At 44.1% G+C, this 21,671-nt stretch overlaps 1 long non-coding RNA gene across 2 annotated transcripts in view; it reads left to right on the top strand.

The window, feature by feature from the left end:
- Nucleotides 1-21,671, top strand: part of LOC142829957 (uncharacterized) — a 99,904-nt gene that overhangs the window by 693 nt on the left and 77,540 nt on the right. The gene's annotated exons all lie outside the window — the stretch shown is intronic.

The following is a 21,671-nucleotide window of genomic DNA, read 5'->3' as shown; positions in this document are numbered from 1 at the left end:
GTAAGTATTGGGTTGCACCTGTACCATATTTTCCACATTTCTAGTGGCTAAAACGGGGCAAGTCCTGTCTCTGGAGGGGCAAGATTGTGTGCTGTCTCTGAAGTGGGAGGTGGAGTACTGCCTCCGAGAGGGGGGGGGGGGGGTTGCAGAGTGATCCTGCATTCATTCCACAGCTCCCATATTGCACCTAGTGCATAGGGCTTAGTAACCTGATGCCTGGAACATGGGCTCACTGAATCACTCAGATTTTACCTGGTCCCCTGACAGGAGAGTTGTGGGCAGCCAGGCCAAGGTGAATGCATTAATTCCCATTTGAATCTATTCTTTCCCCACTGCACATTCCCTTCCTTCTGGCCAGATAGGGAGCAAGCTCTTGGGTTGCTTGAGGGCAATTTACCCATCCTCACCTGTGGTCATGAACTTTGGGTAATGACCAAAAAGATGAAATTGTGGGTACAAGGAGCAGAAATGAGGTTTCTCCTTAGGGAAGCTGGGCTTACTGTCAAGAAAGGGTGAGGAGCTCCACTATTCCAGAGAGCTTCAAAGGAAAGACACTACTCCTCTGGATCAAGAGGAGGAAGCTGATATGGGCTGGGCACCTGATAAGGATGCTTTCTGGTAGGCTTCCTTTGGAACTCTACCAGACAAGTCCCACTGGGAGGAGGACCAGAGTTCCATCCAGGACACTTTGGAGAGATTATATCTCCTGGATGGCTTGGGAACACGTGGGAATCCCTCAGGAGGATCTGGAACCAGTTACAAGAAAAAGGATGTCTGTTGATCCCTACTGTCCGTGCTATCACCAGGAAAAGTGGCACAAAAGGAAAAAAAAAATTACAGATCAAACTAGGTATATTTGTATGTCAACAAATCAAAATAGCCACAAATATTTGTAACATTCGCTATTAACTTGAGGGTTATATTAGGTGACTACAGGTATTGTTCAATGACTAAACTTGGTACATGTCAGTAAGTTACATAACTGGTAAATGAATAAACTGATCAAAGGAAATAGTCTATTTACCCACTATAAGAAGGAAAACATTAACCTAATACATCTTCAGTCTGGACTGAATGTGGTGAATAGGATTGGACTAATAAATGGTCTCATTTGGGCCCAACCCCCTCTCCTCATCCCATCATCTCCCCCCAGAAAAACAAACTACCACTCTTTAGAGACCAATAATGGTGCTTCTGTTTCCTAAAGCAAACAAAACTGCATTTTCATGATGAGTAATGCCAAGAGGCCCCCAATATGCTATACTACATAAATAACAAATAGATTGTCTGTGCCTTAAAGAGCTTACAATGCAAGTAAAAATTCTTTCAGTAGATTTTCTAAAAGAACTCTACACATTTAAGGTCCCAGTGTATATGGTGGAAAGACTGGAGAATTCCATCAAAGCAAAGGAGTCAGAATGGCATATCTGAGTCACTAAGGCTATGTCTACACTGCTTCCCTCTTTGGCAAAAGCCTAGGCAAATGAAGCGTTGATTAGCATATTGCAGCACTTCATTTGCATAATTAATTAGGAGGCCCTTTTGCACAAGAGATTTTTGTGCAAAAAGGCGCCATCTACACAGCGCCTTTTTGTGTATAAACCCCCTCCTGCGCAAGAGCCATTCTTTCTGAAAAAATTAGGAAGAACGGCTCTTGCACAAGAGGGGGTTTTGTACGAAAAGGTGCTGTGTAGACGGCTCATTTTTGCGCAACAACCTCTTGCAAAAAAGCAGCTCCTAATTATGCAAATGAAGTGCAGCAATATGCTAATCCATGCTTCACTTGCATAGACTTTTGTGGAAGAGGAAAGCTGTATAAATGTAGCCTAAGAGGCTGAACCTTGGAATGCTGTGCCATCTATTCTACACCATTTTGCAGATACTCTTTATAAAATATTAGAGAGAGTGGGGTTGAAGAAATAGGCAGGGATTGAAAGATTATACAGATCCTCTAGCCAAAATACCTCAAGTAACAGGAGCACAGGGGTTATGAATATGTCTTCAGCCCTGAGATTGGTAATCATTTATGAATTTGCTGAAAGTGAATCAAAGAAAGTATTTAATTCCTTCCAAGTGTCCATGGAGAATACTTGCACGTGACTTAGTTATTCAGTTATCAGCTAATCTTGCTCCCCTTTAAAGCAACAGAAATTTTGTTATTGATTTCAATTAAAACAGAATAGGGCCCATAAATATATTTGGTCTTCAGATACCAAGGGAAGCGTTGTGTTGGCTGAGCATAGCAACATTAATACTTGGGTTAGTGTACAGGCAGCTGAAACTCTCTTCATCTTATGTCTCAATTTCTGCAACATCATTTTCTCTGGCCTTAACAAATGCTTTCTTGCACTACTCTTTCCTTCCCCATCCCCTCTCTTTGTCTGCTACTTATCTGAAGAAGTAGGTTGTGCCCACAATAGCTCATGATACCATGTACATTTTTGTAAGTCTCCAAGGTGCTGCGGAACTATTTGTGTTTTTAATTTTTTTTCTTATACTACTGACATCCATTCAGAATGCTGCTGCAAAGATCATTTTCTAACCTTAGCATGTCTCTTTGATTCTATCACTCTCTCCTTTGTATCGCTTCATAGCTTGCTATTTGTCTTCACTTTCAAAACCCTTCACAATGAATCTCCACTTGTTCTAATCTTTCTAATTCTCATCAAAAAGGCAATTCCTACCTCTGATTGGTCCATGACACTAGCCTCCACCACTTGCTAGTTACATTTTCAAATAAAGCACCTTTGTGCTTTTTCCCAAGATGCCCTTATGCTTGAGAGAAGTTTCCAATAAACAACCACAAAAAAAGCCCTCCTTCAAACTATCCTTTGATGTGAGGCCCACAAAGAGGTTGACAACAGTTGAATTACTCATGTGCTCAGACTAGTGCCTGATCAAAGTTCTCATTCCCTTGTACCCGCACCTCTTTTTTTATTTGTCTGATGTCTCTTGTCTTCTGCTTAAGCTCTCCGAGACAAGAAGTATCTTTCTTTGGTGTTTGTACAGCACCTAATGCAGAGGTGTCCGGTTCCATGATGAAGGCTCTAAAGTGCTATGATAATACAAATAATAAATAGTTGTACCAAACAATAAATATGTGCGCACACAGAGTCTCAGTTAAAAATGAACAAGGACTATCTTCTGTGTTTGTACAGTGTGTAGCACAATAGGGTCTTTATTCATGACTGGGGCTCCTCAGTGCTATAGTCATAATAATGCATCATAACTTGTATTGAACCCAAGCATGTGACACATGGACAAAACAGCTGAATTCTGCAAGTTCACTTTTAGAGAGGTCTCTCTGCAAGCACTTCTACCCCAGAGACTGTAAGCATTGCTAGACAGATAAGGTGCTTGCAATAACATAAGACTATAATATAAAACCATAAGAATGGCCATACTGGATCAGACCAAAGATCTAGGAGTAACGTTAGTTTGAACCAAGGGGTTTCGTTCGAATTAACGCATCCTGGCACGCACTTTCACTTTCGAAACAGCTGTTGAGCGGAGTAACACACCGCGAGATCGTGCTAATGAATCACAGGATATTTAAATCCCTGCTTCATTGACTATTTCGAATGCCTACATTTGCATCCCTAGTTCGAACTAGGGTGCAAGTGTAGACATACCCTGTGTGAAGAAGAACTTCCTTTTATTTGTTTTAAACCTGCTACCCATTAATTTCATTTGGTGGCCCCTAGTTCTTATATTTTGGGAACAAGTAAATAACTTTTCCTTATTCACCTTTTTCCACACCACTCATGATTTTGTATACCTCTATCATATCTCCCCTTAGTCTCCTCTTTTCCAAGCTGAAAAGTCCTAGTCTCTTTAATCTCTTCTCATATGGGACCCGTTCCAAACCCCTAATAATAATTTTAGTTGCCCTTCTCTGAACCTTATCTAATGCCAGTATATCTTTTTTGAGACGAGGAGACCACTTCTATACGCAGTATTCAAGATGTGGGCATACCATGGATATATATAAGGGCAATAAGATATTCTCTGTCTTATTCTCTATCCCTTTTTTAATGATTCCTAACATCCTATTTGCTTTTTTGATTGCTACCATGTAAAAAAAGCAGTGAGAGATAAAAAGGCATCTTTTAAAAAGCGGAAGTCAGATCCTAGTGAGGTAAATAGAAAGGAGCATAAACACTGCCAAATTAAGAGTAAAAATGTAGTAAGAAAAGCCAAAAAGGAGTTTGAAGAACAGCTAGCCAAACTCTTAAAAGGTACCGTATTTTCCGATGTATAAGGCGACTGGGCGTATAAGACAACCCCCTACTTTTCTAGTTAAGATTACCCCCCATTAAGACTATAAGACTACCCCCCATTAAGAGGCCAACCGGCAGCGCCCCAGCGCCCCTCCGCCTCCCCGGCTTTGCTCCAGGTGTCCCTGGTCTGCTGGAGACGGTCCCCAGCAGACCAGAGGCACCGGGAGCAAAGCTGCACCAGCGGCGGGGTCCCGTGCCTCTGAGGCTTTGCCAGAGCAAAGCCTCAGAAGCGTGGCACCCCGCCGCGCATCGGCTTTGCTCCCGGTGCCCCTGGTCTGCTGGGGACCGTCTCCAGCAGACCAGGGACACCGAGAGCAAAGCCTCTGAGGACACCGGCACCCTCCGCGGCTTTGCTCCGCATCTTCCTGGTCTGCAGACCAGGGAGACGCGGAGCAGCTTTTCTCGCCCCTGAGTACACGGGCGGCGGGACCGCGAGGTCCTGCAGTCTGTGTCCTACGGGGTGAGAAAAGCCCCGTTCGTACCTGCAAGTCGGGGACTGCCTGTATACCCGGCGTATAAGACAACCCCCGATTTTTGGGGGATGTTTTTTAGCATAAAAAGTCATCTTATGCGCCAGAAAATACGGTAATAACAAAATGTTTTTTAAGTACATCAGAAGCAGGAAGCCTGCTAAACAACCAGTGGGGCTGCGGGGCGATTGAGATACAAAAGGAGCACTTCAAGACGATAAAGTCATTGTGGAGAAACTTAATGAATTGTTTGCTTCAGTCTTCACGGCTGAGGGTGTTAGGGAGATTCCCAAACCTGACCCATCCTTTGTAGGTGACAAATCTGAGGACTTATCACAGATTGAAGTGTCATTAAAGGAGGTTTTGGAATTAATTGATAAACTTAACAGTAATAAGTCACTGGGACCAGATAGCATTCACCCAAGAGTTCTGAAAGAACTCAAATGTGAAATTGCGGAACTATTAACTATGGTTTGTAACCTATCCTTTAAATCAGCTTCTGTATCCAATGACTGGAAGATAGCTAATGTAACACCAATATTTAAAAAGGGCTCTAGAGGTAATCCCGGCAATTATAGACCGGTAAGTCTAATGTCAGTACCGGGCAAATTAGTTGAAGCAATAGTAAAGAATAAAATTGTCAGACACATAGAAGAACATAATTTGTTGGGCAAAAGTCAACATGGTTTCTGTAAAGGGAAATCATGTCTTACTAATTTATTAGAGTTCATTGAAGGGGTCAACAAACATGTGGACAAGAGGGATCCAGTAGATACAGTGAACTTAGAATTCCAGAAAACTTTTGACAAGGTCCTTCACCAAAGACTCTTATGTAAATTAAGTTGTCATGGGATAAGAGGGAAGATCCTTTCATGGACTGAGAACTGGTTAAAAGTCAGGAAACAAAGGGTAGGAATAAATGGTAAATGTTCAGAATGGAAAGAGGTAACTAGTGGTGTTTCCCAAGGGTCAGTCCTAGGACCAATAACAACTTATTCATAAATGATCTGGAGAAAGGGGTAAACAGTGAGGTGGCAAAGTCTGCAGACGATATTAAACTGCTCAAGGTAGTTAAGACCAAAGCAGACTGTGAAGAACTTCAAAAAGATCTCACAAATCTAAGTGATGGGGCAACAACATGGCAAATGAAATTTAATGCGCATAAATGTAAAGTAATGTACATTGGAAAAAAATAACCCCAACTATACATACAATATGATGGGGGCTAATTTAGCTACAACTAATCAGGAAAGAGATCTTGGAGTCATCGTGGATAGTTCTCTGAAGACATCCATGCAGTGTGCAGTTGTTAAGCCACAGTGGCTTTTTTTAATTCTTCTACTGTGTTTTTTAAATTGGGGTATACATTTAAGTTGGGCCTCTATTATAGTGCCTTTGAAAAATGTCCATGCAGCTTTCAGGGATTTTTCTTTAGTCACTGTACCTTTTAATTTCTGTTTAACTAACCTCCTCATTTTTGCATAGTTCCCCTTTCTGAAATTAAATGCCACAATGTTGGGCTGCTGAAGTTTTCTTCCCACCACAGGAATGTTAAATGTTAGTATAGTATAGTCACTATTTCCAAGCGGTCCTGTAATAGTTACCTCTTGGACCAGATCCTGCGCTCCACTCAGGACAATACTTCTTAGTTGTTACCTCATTTTCACATACACACAAAATCACTGGCTGTGTCTAGACTGGCAAGTTTTTCTGCAAAAGCAGATGCTTTTGCGGAAAAACTTGCCAGCTGTCTACACTGGCTGCTTGAATTTCCGCAAGAACACTGACGATCTCATGTAAGAAATCAGTGCTTCTTGCAGAAATACTATGCTGCTCCCGTTCGGGCAAAAGTCCTTTTGCACAAAAGCTTTTGCACAAAAGGGCCAGTGTAGACAGCTCAGATTTGTTTTGCGCAAAAAAGCCCCGATCGCGAAAATGGCGATTGGGGCTTTTTTGCACAAAAGCGCGTCTAGATTGGCCACGGATGCTTTTGCGCAAAAGCGCTTTTGCAGAAAAGCCTCCGTGCCAATCTAGATGCTCTTTTCCGCAAATGCTTTTAACGGAAAACTTTTCCATTAAAAGCATTTGCAGAAAATCATGCCAGTCTAGACATAGCCACTCTGTATTACATAATCATTGTTAGTACCAGGGCCAGCCCGAGCCCTTTTGGCGCTCTGGGCCCAGGAGCGCAGCGCTGCCCCCGGGCACAGGGCACATGTGCGGGTCCACCTGTGGGCCACAGGCCCGCCCCCCGGGTTACATGGCACATGCGTGGACCGGTCACAGCCACTGGCGCGCAGCCCGGGGCCCGCCCCCGGGGCACACGGTGCATACATTTCCCAGCCCGGCCTGTCCAGTGCTGCTGGCGCGCACGCCGGACCGTGCAGGGCCCCGCAGCCGTGGGGGGAAGGGCGCTGCTGGCCGGCAGTGCGGAAGCCGGGCGCGCAGCTCCTGATGGCAGCTGTAAGGGGCTCGTGGCATCCCTTACAACTACCATCAGGTGCCCCTCATCGGCTGGCGCCCTGGGCAGCTGCCCGGCTCGCCCATGCCTCCCTCCGGCCGTGGTTAGTACTATAGTGATTGCCTTTCCTTCAGGCAATTCTTGACAGTGCTTTCTGTTCGCAACAGTGCTTTCTGTTTACTGCCTGTTGGTATCATAACAATATGGATGAGAACCACAGATTTTATATCTGCTATTGAAGATTGTCCTTCCCACTCAGTATACAAAGCTCTGATACATAATACAGTGACAGTTTTGCAATCTATCCACTAATTATTCATCTTCAAAGCAAAACACTTAAAGGTTAATTCATTTTAATCCTTGAATCTTTACAAACAAAAAATAATGCTATGTTTACAATGAAAAAACATAATATTATGCTTCACAGACATCATTTTTTTTATATTATGCACATTCAGGCTAAAAGAAAGCAGTTAATGGCTTCTAAATTGAATGTAACAATACACTCTTAAATCTGCCTGTCCTACTCTTTGATAAGCTTTGCCATGGACAAACTTTCATATGTTTATTCTCCCCTCCCCTACCACACATCCCAATTTAACCATTTCCCCGTAACCTCCATTCTCTTTCTACAGCCCCAAACCCTTCTCCTCCTTGTCCCATTACTCCACTCCCTAATATTGCTCTCATTCCAAGAGGCAGTCACATGACTAATTTTTACCCAAAAATAAAATTGCCCCACATACATAGACATCAACTGCAGTGGGTGCTTAGCCCTGGAGCACCCACAGAAAAATTATAGTGGGTGCTTAGCACCCACAGGCAATCCCCTATCAGCTGCTCCCCCTCTCCATCAGCACTTCCCATCCATGGGTCATCAGTTATCCAGGAGGTGTTGGGGGGGGGGGAGGAGTGAAGGTGGGGTGCACTCGGGGGAGGGGGTGGAATGGTGTGGGAAGAGGCAGAAGCAAGGCCGAAGTGGGGGGGTTGGAGAAAGAGGTGGGTCAGACCACAGGGTTGAGCACCTTCTGGCAACCCAGAGAAATGGTCCCTGTGCCCCCCTTCCCCTCCATGATTCACAAATTTTAGCAACCTCCACACATTCCATCCTTTGGGGTTTTTTGGGTGGGGGAGGGGATTGTGATTAACTTTTTCAAGCTTGAAGCCTTGTTACAGGATGAGCTTAGACCCCCATTAAGATTGGCAGGTGCAAAACTTACCCTTCAGTTAATACATCTGTAAGCAAAAGACCCCAGCTAAGAACCTTCCTCTGAGCTTTTGCCTTAGTATTGTTTTGAGTAGGTTGGGGGAGAGGCAGAAGATAATACAAACTGAAAAAGACAAGGACAAACAGAGAGGAGCAAAAAGCCACGCTGTAGCCTATGATCACAGTGTCACCCTAGAAACAAGCTAGTGAGGCACTTTTAAATTGTTTTGTCTGTACGCTAAGAAACTACTCCTTTTGTTACTACCAGTACAAACTACAAAGCTGGACCCTCAACCTTTGACTAACCACTTGGGTCAAAAAGGAGCAACATTATCCTTAGTTATGTTAATTAATTATGTTAGTTATGTTAATTAAAAGGTGAGTTCATTGCTGTCAATCTCAATGAGGGCTTTGATTCATCCACTCATTAGCTCCTCTCAGTATTAACAGTCCACGGCAGCAGATGTAAACCATTTTGGATGGGATGCTGTCACCTGGACACTCCTTGGTCAAATGACTCCTCCACACCTCCATATTGAAAGCTAAATTTCAAAGCAATCTGAATGAACATTTGGATTGTAACTCACTTATAAGAGTCAAGCTTAAATGACAGGAAGAGAAACTTTGTGGCCAGTTTTCTATATTGGCTCATGCACAGTGAAAAAAGGTACATTTTCTTAAATACTACTTGCCAATTAGCCCGTCATAAGATGGGATTTTCAGGACTCTCCTCCACATTGGTCTTCTCTCTTGAGCTTCCGGTCTCTCGCTCCGTCTCTTTCTCTCTCTTCCTCCTACTGCCTCCCCCTCTCTCTCTCTCTCAGCTCTCCTCCACCTCCTGCCAGTCTCTCTGTCTCTCTCTTTCTCTTCTCCTCCCCCTCCTACCTCTCACTCGGGGGACCGCGGAGCCCAAACAGCCATTTGGGCTCTGTGCTCCCCGTGCTGCATGGGGAGCACGGAGCCCAAATGGTCGCTTGCGCCACTTGCTCTCACACAGCGACCGGGCGGCCAGGCTGAGTGACGCAGAAGTCAGCTGAGCACCACAGCGGGAGGTGAAGGGGGGGCGCGAAGGGGGGCGGGGCGGTGACATACATGGCCAGGCCCTGCCCCCTGGCGATGTACGTCACTGCCCAGCCCCCCGTCCCCTCCCACCATGGCACTTGGCTGACTTCTGTGCCACTCAGGCTGGCCACTGGTGGGGAGCAAGCGGCGCAAATGGCTGTTTGGGCCTCGCGCTCCCTATGCAACACCCCCGTGCTGCATGGGAAGTGTGGACCCCAAACGGCCGCTTGCCGCCGCTTGCTCCCCCACCGCAGCCCAGCTGAGGGGTGCAGAAGTCAGCCGAGTGCCATGGCAGGAGGCAAAGGACATGACTCAGGCAACAGTGCTGCCCAGAGGGAACAGCCAGGGAGGCAACAGTGCTGCCCAGAGGGAACAGCCAGCATTTCAGTGTTACAGACTCTCAGACATTGGGCTACTATATATATGATTCTTAGAATGGGTCCCCCAAAACTTAGTGGGTATCATACACTATGTGGGTAAAACCCAACAGATTATGACTTCTGACCCATATCACATCAGTACCTTAATTTCTTCCTCTGTTCAAAAGAAGAATCTCATCTAGAAGCTTTTTCAAAAATGGCTATTTTCTTCAGGCCATATACCTCCTCAACCCCCATCTCATGTAACCTCAGCCTTGGGTCCTTCAGACAATCCTGACTCTCCTGGAGACAGGCGCATCATATTTCAAAGAAATCCAACTAAGCACAACTACTGCAGATTACTGATAAAGATTGCCCTTTAAAGAGAAGGTGTGATATAAGAGAAGCTGTGTGGTGCTGCTGCCATGCCACTGAAATACCTGCACAGGTTCATAGGCCCATCCTGTACATTGTATATGTCTCCTTTGTGTATGGAGGGGGGAAGTCTTTGAGGAAGAAATGCTTTGTTGCAACAAGTAACACATAATGTGGCTTTTCTTTTTCTTAAATCATTTTATTTAAATTAATTTGAGAGAGAAGAGTCCCATCTCTTTTTGTCTCCTCACTCTTCCCTTGTATTCTGTTTTTGGTGGTCCCTTTCTCACGTACAGAATTGTCTAGCAAGGTATTGTGGAGATTTCAAAGTAGGGATTTGAAAGGTTAACTGATTAACCATTAACCCTCTCAGGTGATGCTTACAGGTTATAGTTAACCTGTGGGGGCTGGAGCAGTTTCCCTCCCACCCAACATGGACAGTGAGCTGCTCCAGCCCGGAGAGACTCAGTGCAGGTGGGGGACACTCCAGACCCAGCCAGAGCAGCCCCCACCTGCAGTGTCCCCAACCCAGCATGCTAGGGGACGGGGCACTCCAGTAGGGATGTGAAGGACTAGTCGACTAGTAGCTTCTCCCACCCCCTTGCTGCGTCTATCAGATAGAGGCAGCAAAGTGGGGGAAAGAGGATGGGTACTTCAAAGAGGCAGCGCCACTTGAAGCCTGAGGCCAGACCCTGGGCTGCATGCAGCATTTCAAAGCAGCAGCACTGCTTGGAGCCCAGGATCAGCTGGGGACTCCCCTGCTAACCCCAGGCTCCATGCAGCGCTGCCGCTTTGAAATGCTGCGGGGAGCCCGGCATCAGTGCTCCGTGAAGCCCAGGATCAGCTGGGGACTCTCGCTAGGGTTGTTGCTACACTTCAAAGGCAGAGGTGCCCTATTGACTAATCCAATAGTCGATGCAAAATGCATTTGACTATTCGATTAGTCAGTTAGTCAATACTTAACATCCTTATGCTCCAGAGGGGCCACAACAGCCTCCACCCACGGTAGGTCCGGCCTGGCCAGAGCAGCGCCGCAGGCAGGGGCACTCCAGCGTGGCCGGAACAGCCCCCATCTACAGAATGGGGGCCATTCCGGCCTGGCTGCAGTAATCCCTCCTCCTTTCCTATCAATGCTTAAGCAGTTAACTAGTTAAACATAACATTTAACTTGTTAACTGATGAAATAGGGATGTAAACTATCATTTAAAATAACTGAATCTGTTTTACAGGATTTGGCTTTTTTGCATATGTTTTTATTCCTGACTTTCCCTTTGATTTCATATTTATTACATTCAGTGGAAAAATTTAGTTCTCAAAGTTTTGGTGGAACAGTCTTCATTGATGCACTTATGGAGCTAATGCAGTAACAATATATTTATTCTCAGGGGGTAGATGTGTTAGTCTGTAACTGTAAAACAACAAGAAATCTACTTGTACCTTGGCTAAAGGTTTCTTGGGAAAAGCCCACTTCATCAGATGAGTTGGAGTAGAAGTTACAGAATCCAGGGTATATATAACAGCAAAAGAAGTTACTTGTTAATTGTAGGATCAGTGATAATGAGGCTAATTAAGTCAGGATGGATCTTTCATTCACAGAATTGGATGTGGTCTTGAATAAAGATCTTAACTGGTTAACACACTACAAAGGCAACTTTCCCTCTTTTGATATTTATATCTCCACATGTGTGAATGGGACACAGCTTCTCTGGCTTACTTTGCTTCATGAACACTGGTCCTACAATTGACAGGTAACTTCCTTTGCTTTTATATATACCTTGGATTCTGTCATTTTCACTCCAATTCATCAGATGAAGTGGGTTTTACCTACAAATACTCACAACTTAATAAATCTAATCTAACTCTAATAACCTATATTTAGTTGTCTTTCTATATGTATTCAACAAGATTCTAATTGTTAATGTATTGATTGAGAGGCTGTGACCTTTTTATACCAAGATTGCAGCCAACTTCCATTATAAAACCATGTTTTTAACTTGTGAATAACTGGAGACCCATTTGTGCTCCTCTCCCATTGATTTCTGTGGGCATTGTAAGTCCCAGCCTGCTCTCATTTATGTCAATGACTTATTTTGCCATTGATTTAATTCAGAGTAGAAAAGATAGTATGTGAGCATACTACCCTCCATTAATAGTCTGATAGCATTTTCCATGCCATTTGTTTATTTATTTTTAAGGCCCATTTGTTCTTCCTTCCCCGTGCATCAATAACTAGCTAACTGTGGAAAAAAAGAGTTCAGTGTCTCTCTCTCTCTGTTGCCCCTCTGTATTCATAATATTTAACCCTGAGCCAAAGCAGTCATGCACTGCCCTCTACTATGGGTCTCTGCCTTAATGACATGGTCTGACACAGTGACACAAATGCTAAGACAATCAAAGCTTCATCTCTGTAGCCAAAATATAACAAAACATTTAAATATCAGAATTCTGTAATTAACAAATTGTGTTTCAGAGGCAGCAGCACAGGCCGGGAGCCAACTGCTGCCCTGCACTGTGGGCTATGATGTAGGAGCGGGCTGGAAGCCTGCTATTGCATCCCTAAAAAGAATGAGTGTAAATGTCAAATAACCTTTCTTTGATTCTAGGACATTTTGTTTTTCTTGATCTGACTTGTAGATTGACAGCTTGTTGGTGCAGGTACAGTCTTGCACAGTGCTAGTTATGCTATCTGTGATAGGCAAATAGTAATGTGTTTGAATTCAGTGGCTAATAGTTCATGTAATACTGTGAAATTTCTGTCAGAATCTGTTCTTCTATTTATTTCCTTCAGAGGTGATGGTAATGGAATTGATAGGCTCAAGGAATTTTTTACTTTCATAAATGATGGGGCAAGCCTAGAGCGGCCAGCCCTGTGAACTGACAAGCCTGTAGGTGCTTGGGCTCAGATCTGGAGCAAATTAAGACCTAGACAGGTTGTGTCTTCATATGGGTATAAATACTTAAGTTTTCTGTCAACAAAATCCAGAATAAAAAGCACATCACATTTATGGTCAAAATCCAGGAGGCATCTCACACATAACATTTAAACAATAATATTGATAATTTGAAACAAATTACAATAAGATGGAACTCTTCAAGAGGATTTTTTGTTTACTCTCTGTGAACATTAAAGATCTTATGGCATGTTCTGGAATATTAAGGGCTGGCCTTATACAAAATTTACTTTACTCACCACAGTCATCTGCCACCTGCCTGAAGATATCTTTATGTCAATTGTTTTACATGTATTTAGTTTGTGCAGCACACTCAGATCTTTTGAGGGGCAAACAGAAACATTAATCAATGCAAGAAGATTCTAGGAATGTCACTCTGAAGCCCATCTCTACAGGGCCAGCTTTAGGCACCAGCAAACCAAGCACATGTTTGGGGCGGCACATTTACAGGGGTGGCATTTCGGTCAGCCTTACCGCCCGACGCGGGCCTGCCTGTGGCTGCACAAGGCAATGGGCGGGGCGGCGGAGCCGGCAGAGGGGAGCACGGCAAGGAAAGCGCCAGGCAGCACGGATACAAAGGTGGGGAGGGAAGAGAGAAAGGGGAGCGGGGCCACGTGGCAGGATGCCAAAGTTCAGCCACCCCCATCCCCTTCAGCCTCCCACCCGGTGGCTGCACTAGGCAACAACTGAATTTCGTGGGGCACCCGATGTGGCTGCCGCCACCGTAGACAACAGAGTCCTGTTGGTGGGCGGGGGAGGTGGCATGGGCAGGAGGCCGCAAGCTGGCATGGGGGAGTCGCCGCCGCGCTCCGCACACACCCAGCCCAGCCTGGGCATGAAGCAGCTGAGCATCTGTGGAGTGGCAGCCGGCAGGAAGAGGAGACTGGGCAAGGGCCCGCATGTAGGCAGGCGCAGCGCGCTCTGTTAGCCGCCACTGGTGTCCTAGGGGGCGCTGCGGCAGACAGCCCAGTGGGAGGCAAGCGAGCACTGAGCCCCGTCGCTAGTGAGCCGAGCCCGCGGGAGGAGCGGGCGTGCCCCGCACCTACCCCCCGATGGCAAATGTCAGCGAGCTCAGCAGCAGGCAGGGGCGGGCGGGGAGCTGCGCTCTATGTTCTGAGTCGCCTGCCACCGTCCCCGCTCGGACTGCCGCCGCGCCGCTTATTGTTGTTGATTTCATCCTCCCCCCACCTATCTCCTTCTCTCTGGCCTCTTGTCTAATCAGGGCCAGGAGAGCTCGGGAGACCTTCCTCCTGCTCCGCGCGGAGCTTGGACCCTGGTGCGCAGCCAGTGCCCAACCCAGTGCTCTGCCTCTCTCCTGTTCCCAGGTGTTTGCCTGGGGCAGCCAGACAGCTGCACTACCGCACCGGCCCCTCAGCATTTCCGCAGCACCCCCGGGAGCCGCTGGCCACAGAGTCCCTCGCGGTGGCTGCAGGCAAGCCCTGGCCTGGCGTCTCCTTTCTCTCCTCTTGCAGGGGAGGGGAGCCCGCAGCGCCCCGCTTCACATCGGGGAAAGGTGTTTACAGCTGCAGAGAAAGGGACGTAGGGGGACCCGTGCTACTTTCACCCCTCCCCCAGGGCGCTCTGACATTTCCGCACATGCTGTGGGAAAGGGACACGAGAATTTGGCAGGGAGAGAGAAAGGAGACGAAGTTCAGTCAGTGGGGGGAGGTGGGAAAGGGGAGCGGACTGGGTCCGGTCAGGAGCGGGGGGGATCGGGTTTGGCTGAGAGGGAAGAGAGGGCGCAGGGTGGATTAGGTGGGGGGAAAAATGGGGGCGGACTGGGTCCGGTTACTGAGGGGTTGGGTTTGCCTGGGAGGGGAGAGAATGTGGAAACTGGGTTCTGTGAGTGCGTGGGGTGGGGGGGTTGGGATGTGTGTGGACGTGGATGTGTATGGAGGGGAGACAGGACGTAGGCTGAGTTTGGCTGGAGGGCATGGTCGGCGTCAAAGAGCCACAAGGTGAAAGGCGCGCTTTCCTCCTCAGTGCCTGACCTGCAGCAGTAGGCCAAGGGGAGGCAAAAAATATTTTGCTTGGGGCAGCAAAAAACCCAGAGCCGGCCCTGCATCTCTATTGAATAGAGGTAAAGTAATTGAAACCACAAATGTTGTTGAGAGCTCATTTGAAATTAGAATTCACCTGGTTTAACTATCATAGGATAGTCTGGTACCATCCAGTTGTTAAATTATCAACCTTTTGTTCTTTAAATCATACGTGGCTATACAAATTACACCCATGTAACAGCATGGACTTTCCAAAATTATTATAAATTATTAGTTGTTGCTGTTATTTGATTCTTCTGCAGGGTTTCTTTGCAATGCAAGAAAATCTCTTCACAAGCACCTTTCCCAGATTGAAACATGTGTGCTGTTTCAAACACATGCTTGGCTTTATACATGCAAATAGTCCTGCTCCTGTAACACTGTTGAATCTGAACCAAAATCCTCAATGAATGTTGATTATCATCATCCTCCCTACCATGAACTATTCTTGTACATTTAAATTTAAAAAGTTTTTTAAAGGAAAGAAACAAGCCCACAGAGGTCTGTATTTTAAAATATACTAGTTGAAAACTCAGCATATATGAAAGCAAAGCAGTTCAATGGCACAACAAAAGTATGAGATAATGCCCAGTGTTTAGGAGCAATATAAGAAATGTAAGAAAACAGTCAAGAATAGTTTCCATAGAGGATAAATACAATTTTAACGTTTGTTTTGAATTATTTGCTTTTTGTGGACTCAAACTGCTACCTTAACCTTACTATAACACAGATCATTGCGAAGTAATGTCACAAAAATTGCCAATGGACATTGATCTTTATGCAGTTCATGACTCAGGGCTGTGAAGGTCATACAATTGCAGAGTATTGATTATTTTACTTTAAAAGAGTACAATGTTTTATTAAAAGCAATCCTTTGTTTGTTTGCTGTGCATTTGCAACTCTTTTTTTAGCTTGCTGCAGCCAAGCTGCGACATGTACATGCAATGCTTTCACCAAATGAATAGTGCTTGATATATATTTTCTTATTGGGGAACAAAAGAACTTCAGACACTGATGTTTCTATGAACATTTCTTAAAGTTTTATTTTTTAAGTTACTTCACCTCTTCCACCTAATTTCTTATAACTTGAGACCTTAAGCCCTTAATATTATAAATGCCAAAATCATTACTGGAATCAAAAGAAATAAAAACACAGAAAATTCAAAACTACAATATTGCTGACCAGCAAACATCATGTATGGACATTTAGTTGTTTTTTCTGAAATTTGTAAAAACAAGCCTACTCCCAAAGCAAACAGCATAACTCAAAGAGATCAAGAGCAGGATAAATTGAAAATAAAATATTAATGATTTCTTATAACTGTTGCTTGTTCCTGGGCTTTTGTATATATGTCATTAGGTCACCTTGAGCCTTGAAATACATGGATATTGGCTCTTATGGAGCAGTTCCAAAGTTGCAACCATTCTAAACTCTGTTTTTAAACCCTCTCCTTCAGTAATAAAACAGCAAAGCTTCTTTTTGCCTGAACGTCCCTACACTTATTCTAGGTTTAAAGACTAGGCTTTACCCACCAGTGTTTAGGAGTGTATTTGTGGGTAATTATCTATTACAATTATAAAAAAGTATTGCAATTTTTATATAGCTCAGTAAAAGTGTACAATGATTCAGATTTTTTGAAACAATATCAATACTTACAGCCTAATCTTGAACTACAGGCAGTCCCCGGGTTACGTACAAGATAGGGACTATAGGTTTGTTCTTAAGTTGGATTTGTATGTAAGTCGGAACTGGGTCCAGATTCAGCTGCTGCCACTGAAACTGACCAGTGATAGAAATGTAGCCGTGTTAGTCTGGGGTATCTGAAGCAAAATGCAGGACAATGTAGCACTTTAAAGACTAACAAGATGGTTTATTAGATGATGAGCTTTCGTGGGCCAGACCCACTTCCTCAGATCAAATAGTGGAAGAAAATAGTCACAACCATATATACCAAAGGATACAATTAAAAAAAATGAACACCTATGAAAAGGACAAATCACATTTCAGAACAGGAGGGGGATGCGGGGGGGGGGGGAGGAAGGAAGGTAAGTGTCTGTGAATTGATAATTAGAGGTGGGGAGAGTGGGACGTCTGTGAGCTAATGGTATTAGAGGTGATAATTGGGGAAGCTATCTTGGTAATGGGTAAGATAGTTTGCGTATTTGTTCATTCCTTCCTGGAGCGAGAAAAGCGCCGTTCGTAAGTGCGGCTCCGACGTAAGTCGGGCACTGCCTGTACTTTCATACAGATCCCTATTGTTTTTTGGAGAGTTTAGAGTGCACAAGGTTTGCAGAATGAGGCAACTAATATTTTAGCTGCTTCTGTAATTCTTAATTTGATGTAGATCACCATAGCTCCGCCAAAGTCAGTGGAACCATACCAAATATTCTGGTCCTCAGAACATTATCGTTCATGCTCTTCAAACCTTCTTAGGAGCAAGTCTGTTTTAAAAGTGACCAGTTATTTTGCTGGTTTACTAGTTCCAAATGTGACTGTGATGTTGAAAAATATGAGTGATTCAGTAGTTAGTCGGTTTAGCAATCACCTTCCATTTCTTAAAAAAGCCTTTTTTATTGTTAAATCACCCTTCAAAATACACACTATTTGATGAAGCTAAAACTTTTATGGAAAAAAACCCTTTCCCCCTGATAATCTGTTCTTGCTGCTCCCCCAGATTTGCAGTTGCAAACTTCTTGTCTAGCCTTTCCAAGCTAGAAGGAGTTCCTGCAGATGTCTTCACCAACTTCACCTCCCTCTGTCACAACATACAATGTAGAGTTGACATTCAGACTTCGAGAGGCAACATCATCATGCATAACTTTATTTCATTTGCAGAATTTGTCTAAAAAGTTTTTCAAACTATTTCTGATTTTCAGATGAATTTTTCAACTTCATCATTTTTTAAATATATTAAAATGAATCTCCACTACGTAATGAAGACATCTCAGCTTTCAAGTATCTAAAAGGGTGTTACAAGGTAGAGGGAGAAAAAATATTTTTCTTAATTGTTGAGGATAGGACAAGAATCAATTAGCTTAAATTGCAGCAAAGGAGGGCTATATTGGACATTAGGAAAAGCTTCCTAACCGTCGTGGTGGTTAAGCACTGGAATAAATTGCCTAGGGAGGTTGTGGAATCGCCATCATTGGAGATATTCAAGAGTAGGTTAGATAAATATCTGTGAGGAATGATCTGGAAGGTTCCAGTTCTAGTGTTTGGTGATTCTATAGAAAATTCAATCCTTAGCCTCAAGAACAGAACAATATTGACAGCAACTTTTTCAATCTGAGGCAAAAGTATTGCATTGCTCAATTAACCCTTTCTGACAGACCCAATAGCAATACTCACAAGCCCTAGAAGCAGCTTGTTCTTGTTCAGGAATTTCCCCCTAGGACAGATTGGTTGAGACCCTGTGATTGGTGGGCTGGTTGCCTTCTTGTGCACTATGGGGCATGGGTCAATTGCAGGTTTAAACTAATATAAATGGTGAATTCTCTGTAACTTGAAGTCTTTAAACCATTATATGTGGATGGAGTCTGTTTCAGGAGTGGATAAATAGCCTGTAATATGCAAGTCAGACAGGTTGACACATAAGTGCTGCCCCTGGGGGTACTGCTGTACCCCCAGGCTTAAAGTGGTTTCCATTCCATAGAGAGTTTACAGTTGGTTTCAAGGGCTCTCAGCACCCCCACTATACAAATTGTGTTAGCACTCTAGATCGCCAAATGAAGAGTGGAGATGAGCATAAGCACAAGAAAGTCTACAGGAGCTTGGAATTACTACCATCGCTCATAGTAGAGATGTAGCCTTAAATAAATAAGATAAATTAGTACAAGTCTTTAACTCTCAAAAAGTGATACATTACTCTGTTTTATATAGACGTGATCTTGAAACCAAATCATATGTCTAGATACTCTTGCATAAGGTGAGGGGTGGTAACTAGGCAACAGAGGGTGGCAACCTGGCACATAAAGAAGTGATGTAAATTGTTTGTACCTGTCTATAAAAGGACACCGCAAAGGGTGCTCACCCGGCCTACCTGGAGGGGGGGGGCGCACTAGGTGCCTGAACAGCAGGTGTCATTGCCTACATTTATAGAATGCACAGTAGCTTAACTCTGACTGACTACTGTTAATATCTGGGCCTGCACGGTGTTGGTACCTTGTCAACGCGAGTCAGTGCCCAGTGGTATAACATTGTACTGATCTCTGTTACCAACTGGTAGAGCTTCACATTTGACAATAAACATGCTTGATTGATTTCAAACCTTGCCTGCATCTGTCATTTCTGGGGCCTCTCAAAGATCTCCTGTGTTGACCCAAGTGCACACTCTAGATAAAGGGAGCACCGATCGTTACGCACGCAGCTGAAAGTTTGTCACCAATGGAGTAGAGGTCCTGTCAGGAGCGCGCCAGGATGACCCTGACCAGACGACGCTGACACTGACAGTTCAGACCACCGAAGGTACCGAGGTACAGAACACTGAGGTACGCCAATCCATATCTAGCACCTGCTTATTTTCCCTATTGTACTTTAGCCTTCACTGAGCACTCTGGACCTTGGTCAAAGTAACTACAGCTGTTTTGTTCAAACAAAAACTGATCATACCTGGTACACTTTGATATACTCACATTGTATTGTTAGTCTAAAATGGTGAATGCCTTCTAGGTACATGTTTCAGATTATGTTTGCAATTTACTAGGCCTTCAGGATTCATGCTGGCTGGCAGTGGCCCAAGTGCTCCTGAAATAGCAGCAACTTTAATAAATCTAATAGACATTCATTTGACTTTTGCTCAGAGGTCCATCATATGTAATTGGAAAGATAAGTGCAAATTAAATTTTACTGTTTAGTTTAATACTTTGTCTCATTCACATACTGGAGAAGGTCCAAACTTTCAAAAGTATGTGACATATGCCATTTCAGCTTGTTTGGTGGATTCTTCATTAGTCATATGGTTGTAATTCTGGTATTTATGCAGTCTGTGTTCATACCCTTTTTTTTTTTTTAGGGCAATTGGTTGGCATATCTATTTTATCCTGACTGTGTGAGAATTCCTTGGCATTGTTTTATTCCTGTAGATAAAAGTTAATTACAGACACTCATAATAATTAGTGTTAATTCTCAGGTGTACATAATTCCTTGAATAATATTCTAAAAGAAAAAATGGCCTTTTCCTATGAGGGCACCCATGCAAAGTAATATGAAGGAACATTCTACAATGTGTCAAAGCAAAAATACACACAGACCATTTTCTCTTGTGACAAAATAGAAATGCCAGATGGCATCGTCTATGAACTACAGTCATGAAAGAAGGTGTCATTTTTCCTTAGATATCATTTGAAGAAAAAAAGTAAGCTTTGTGGGCTCTGTTTTCCCAGCACTGATACTTGCTCGTTTTTTACACCATTTATTGGCTTCTTAATCTCCTACGTTATGTCTACTAGCCTATTTTCTATTTAGAAATCATGGAATGGCTGTGTAGATACTCACATTGTTATTTCAGAATAATAGCCGTTATTCTGAAATAACTTTGCTGTGTAAACATACAGTAATTTAGCGAATATACCCTGCACCCGAATATACCCCGCAGTTTTTGCTGTTTGAGTAAAAAAAACTCTTGTATACCCCACGCACGAGTATAACCCACAGGGTATACAAGACTTTTCTGTGCCGGGGGCATATTTGCTAATTTACGGTGCAGGGAGGGGTAGAATTAGCCAGCCACTCACCGCCCCGATTCCTGCGCAGCTGCCAGCCTCCGTGCGGAGGAGCGCTCATTCCCCTTGTTCCTCTGCAGCTGCTGGAAGGGGCAGGGGAGCACTCACTGCCTGGTTCCTGCACAGCTGCAGGAACCACCGTCCTCCATGTGGGGGAGCGTTCATACCCCCGTTGTGCACAACTGCAGGAACCACCAGCCTCCAGGAGGGGGAGCACTCACCACCTGGAGAGTCGCTGGTGAGTAAAAAAAAACCTATATAACCTGCACACGACAATAGCCCGCGGGGCAGAGGGGGTGGGGTTTGTAAAAACGAATATAATCCGTGGGTTATATTCGCTAAATTATGGTACCCTTATTCATCTTGGATTTTACTTTAGTATAGATCAATCTAAAACATAAAAAAAGATAAATGCTTTGTTTCCTCTCATTTTCATACTAAGGTGGAAGTGACAGCAGGTAAACTAACAGGAACAAAATTTAAAAATTCAGAGTCTCACTTTAACCACTATTACATTCTATTCTTTCGACCTGAGATTACAAGACTACTTCACAATAGTCAAATTTCAAAAAGTTCAATATGGGTACCTCTCTAAACTATCAAGTCTCTATCAAATGATGCACAAACTAAGCTGGTGTTATCTCCCTTTGGGAGAGGACTGGTTGAGAAGTATATAGAATTATTATTTCAAATGAGTAGACTTAAAGGCTGATCACTGGTATCTTTCACCCTTTCCATCTTTTGCC

This window comes from Pelodiscus sinensis, chromosome 1, assembly GCF_049634645.1.
Source record: "Pelodiscus sinensis isolate JC-2024 chromosome 1, ASM4963464v1, whole genome shotgun sequence".
Taxonomy (NCBI): domain Eukaryota; kingdom Metazoa; phylum Chordata; order Testudines; family Trionychidae; genus Pelodiscus; species Pelodiscus sinensis.
This window is presented reverse-complemented; position numbering and strand designations above follow the sequence as displayed.